Raw genomic sequence first — 4603 nt, forward strand, 5'->3', positions numbered from 1 at the left:
CAAGTCATAAAATATTCCCGTCTCCCCAGAAATTTCCCTCACCCGCTTGTCCACTCAGCCCCTCTCCTTTCAACTCTACTTAATTCCCATCACCTTAGCTCAGTGTCTAAATCTTCGTCAGGGAGATATCACCAGACTCTATGCCCTGTGAGTATACAGACTGCCAAGCAGCGCCCAGTGCAGCTGCTACGAGGCCCTGCCACCCCATCCCCCACTCCCACTCCACACCTGCTCCAGGTGCTGCGCGACCGGACAGCGGGATCAACAAACAGTGCAGGGAACAAAAACAGGGCTTGGGGGCAGGGGGTCTGGGAGAGGGTCCTGGGCCTCCGGGATGTGATGGGGGCCAGGCACTGGATCTTTGGGAATCTCAGAGTCCTTAGCCCCCCAGCCGCAGAACTGCCGGGTGCATGAAAGCCAGTTTTGCAGCCAACTTTGTAGACAGAGGCGGGGTATCAAGTAATAAAATATTTAACTCAGACTGCTAACATTTACTGAACTTTCTTGGGTGCCAGGCATCATGCTCACAACTTCCTTTTAACCCTCAAGTCAGGGGGTGGGTACTGTTATTTATCCCGTACTGCGAATGAGAGAGCTGGAGTTAAACGGTGGCCTAAGCCAACGGAACTTGATGGAATTAATAGTTGACTGTGGGTAGGCACTCCAGGCTGACACTCTTGACCCATCATACCATTCTTCCTTCCGGGTTTAACTGACAAAAATGAATGACAGCTGACGGCAGTTAGTAAACATAGATGTGGGAAGCTGCTTGTTACCAGTTCTATTGGCAGGTTTTGAGAGCCAGAGAACCAGATGACGCACCCCACAGGCCCCACTCCCGGAGGGTCTGCCCGAATTAATTTCAGAATCATAGCTGCTGCTGTGATTAGACCCACAGACTATTGCATTTCAGCCTCAGAGACGGAAAGTCCTCCTTTATATCTAACTTCAGTCTTGCCTGCTGTGGTTTAGCCAGTATCCAGCTCACCACTGGCCTTATGCAAATCACAATGTGCGTGAGAGTGCTCATCAGCTCTCTGCCCTAAAGGACACCCCAAAGTGTGGAGGCCCGAGGAAGCAGGTTTCCACAGTCCCCTCCAGTCCTAAGCGTGTAAGCCCTGGGTCTTCTCTGGGGATGGAGAAGTAGGCAGGTCGGAGGAGAGGGGGTGAGAGAGGGTGCCGGAGCTACCGCATGCAGTTCCTCTTAGCTCCCGTGGTGGCCCCTGTGTCCCCTTCTTTTACCTGGGAGTCCACTGCCCACCACAGACATCCCCGCCATGTCCTTGCAACACCTCTGCAAGGCTTGTCGAGGGTGGGTTTGGGAGAGAGGAGAGCCGAGGGTCTGGCCAAGTCCCCTGGGAGAAATGCCTTGCCTTCTCGAGTTTAGCAGGGGCATAAAGGCCTCCTATACTAGCTCACCAATTGACCTTGGTTGGGCCAGGGCTTGTCTTCCTCCCCTGCCAATGGAGAGGATGTCACTGACCCTGGCAGTGCTCAGAGGCTCAGAGGATACCAAGATGGGCAAGGACTTGGCACAGCAGAAGCTGAGGTTCAGCCAGGGAAATGCTTGAAGCAATTGTGATTTAAAGAAGAGCTCAGACTCACCTAAGGGTGCTCAGGGCGGGGGTCAGTTTCCTGGCCACCGGAGTAGGGTTTCCAGCAAGCCGTCTATGACAAAGTATGAGCCAGAAGGACAGGGAGCTAACACGTTCCACAGCATCCCCAAAACAAAGCGCAACGCTGTGTGCAGTCTTCTGTGGGCCCCTGTGTGCACACACGAGTGTCTGTCTGTGCTGTAGTGTGCACATGGAGGGCTCTGAGTGGTGGCTGGGGAGGTCCGGTTCTACGGCATGGTTCTCTGGCCATCTCTCTAAGCTGCATGGGCTTGGGTGGATCTGTGTCTGTGTACATGTCCATGTCGTGGAGCATCTGTTTTTATAAAGGGATCTATAATTTATTGCATCTGTTAAACAGAAATGGGCACCTTAGTCTCTAGGCACCTGGAGACACAATGCTCGTATTGGTTGCGGAGTGTGGGTGGATGTCCACAGGGCTCTACAGCCACCCATGGGCCCCATTTCTCAACACAAATGTCCATGCCTGGCACTCAAGGTCCTCCACACCTGGCACATATTGTCCCCTCTTTCTTGGCACAGACAAGAGAGAGTGCTACTTCCTAGCCATGTGACTTTGAACTTGTCCCTTCCCCTCTAAGCCTCAGTCTCTCAAATGTAAAGTGAGATGGGAAAGTTGTTTGCAAATTCTAAAGCATGACACACACATGAGGGATTTTCCCTGGACTTTGGGCTCCGGGTCCCCCTCGCTGTGCCTTTCCTCCTGCTGTCCCTTTGCCCCCACTCCCCAAATGCTCTCCCTTCCTTCTCTGAGTAGTTGAGCTCTGCCCATGCTTCCCCACTCAGCTCCCCGTGCCTGCAACTCTCCTTCTCTGTTCCTGCTTCTGTGGGGATCCTGTTGGTGTATCTGTGTGTGTGTGTGTTGTATGTGCCTCGGTGTGTGTTGGGTACACCTCTGCACATGCACTCGGGTCTGTCCTCTCAATGTACCTGTGACTCATTCCGTAAGTATTTACTGAGCACCTACTACATGCTGAGCAGAGTGCTGGGTCCTGGGGAGTCACCCAGGAACAAGGCAGATGCAGGGCCATCACCAGCCCATTGGGCATCTGTGCAAATTAGAAAAAGGTATCCCTATCAGATGCAGTCCCGTGGGTGCATGGATTGATGAATAAATGATGCTTTTGCACAAAGAAAAAAGAACCCTTTCCTTCTGGTAGATGCAGCCCGAAATCAAGGCCCACAGTGGAGGAAGTGGTGTAGGGGCTGGACTTCGGCCCCACTCACCTGCCTTGGCTAAGTCAGGCACCCTTGTGCACTGAAAAAACAAAACAAACAACAACAAAAAACCCCGCACATCTCAAGGCAGCAGCCCAGAAAGGCTCCTACCTCCACTCGGAGCTCTGGGTGTGTCTGTGCATCTCTGTACTGCCCGTGTCTCCTCAGCCCGTGTGAAAGCGTGATGTCACGTGTACCTCCGTGGAGGCACCCTGCGTCTAGTGGACCTCTCTGTACCCATGTCCGGGAGGAGGGGTACCTACGTGTGGGTATCAGTGTGTGTCTGGGTACCCGCAGCCTTTCCTCGCCATGCTGCATCTTCTGGGGCAGTTTCTCTGCTTCCCTAGTTGTTCCTGTTCGCCAGCCTGACCTCACGCCCCATGAAGTCTTTCCCTGAACAATAGGGCGGAGCTGAGCGGTAGGGGCAAGAGAACCAGCACGGAGCCCAGCCCTCCTCCGAATCTTCTGCTTCCATTTTTTCCCCCGCTCTTGAAGGAAGGACTGGGCAAGGGACAGGGAAAGGTTCCCTCTGGCTAGGGAGCTCCAGGAGCCCCACCAGCTCCTTCACCTCTCTTGAACTCATACCCGAGCAGAACACGATGAACTTGTTTGTTCTCTGCTGAGTAGGTCTTGCCCAGTCTTGCCTCCGCACCTTTGCATAGGCTGCTCCTCTCATGGTTTGCCCTCCCAGCCTTCAAGGCTGAGGGCCGCCTGTGCCACAAATGGCCGTGGCAGCTGCCTGAGCAACAGCCCACTGGGGACCAGCCTGGTGGGATCATGGACCTTGGTGTATGTATGTGTATCGTACACACAATTTTGTTTAGTTCTCCCAATGATATAACGATATAGGCATTATTAACACCTCAGTTTTCAAGACAAGGAAACCAAAGCCCAGAAATGTCCCAGAACTTGCCCAAGGCCACGCTGCCTTGCTGGCTGACTGAGACCATGGGGATTAGATCGAGCTGTCCCTGCCTCACAGGCTTGCACACTCAGAACCTCAAGTCAGCCTCTGCCCTCTGCCCTCTGCCCTCTGCCGTTCGCAGTCACTCTCCCTGCTCCGAGTCCCCAGCGTCCCTGTGTGTGCAGCAGCCATCTGAGCCTGTGTCCCTTGCTGTTGTTCAAAGACATATACTTTCAAAACATAGTACCTGCCTCCCGCATTGGATCACATGTTTCCAGGGGTAGGGACTGTGCCTTCTACCCCTTTGTTTTCCTAAACCCCAAGCCTACAAGATGAGGATGATGGTGATGAGGACTGAGTCTCCCTCCCCCGCCCCGACCCCGCCCCCAGCTGCAAGGTCATGGTAATGGCTCCATGAGGTCTCAGCTCAGGCACACTGCCATGGGAGGAGTCCCCTGTGGGAGACTTTCCTGGTTTGGGAGGAAAAGCTCTAAGGCCTGACTTTCCCAAAGGGCTTCTGAAGGGACAGGGACAAAGAGAGCAACTAACTCCCTCTGTCCCCCTGGAGCCTGCACCCTGGCCAACTCTTCACCTCTGACACCCCTCCATCCCAACATGCACCCAGGACACAATGCTCTGCAGGCCTGGGTGGGGAGGAAGTGGGGGGAAGGAGGGCTTCCCCAGCTCCTCTGCAGCTTTGATACAAAACTATGTGGTCCTTCCAGTATGTTCAGAAATCCCATTCCTACAGAGACCTTGCCCAGGTGGGGCTGACCCCTGAAGGCCGCCTGGCCTGACCAGCAGCCTCAGGGTCTGGGCTAGTCAGGGACTCTGGGCGTATTCTCTG

This window comes from Sturnira hondurensis, unplaced genomic scaffold (assembly GCF_014824575.4).
Source record: "Sturnira hondurensis isolate 20B ecotype Veracruz unplaced genomic scaffold, ASM1482457v3 Scaffold0016663, whole genome shotgun sequence".
Classification (NCBI taxonomy): Eukaryota; Metazoa; Chordata; class Mammalia; order Chiroptera; family Phyllostomidae; genus Sturnira; species Sturnira hondurensis.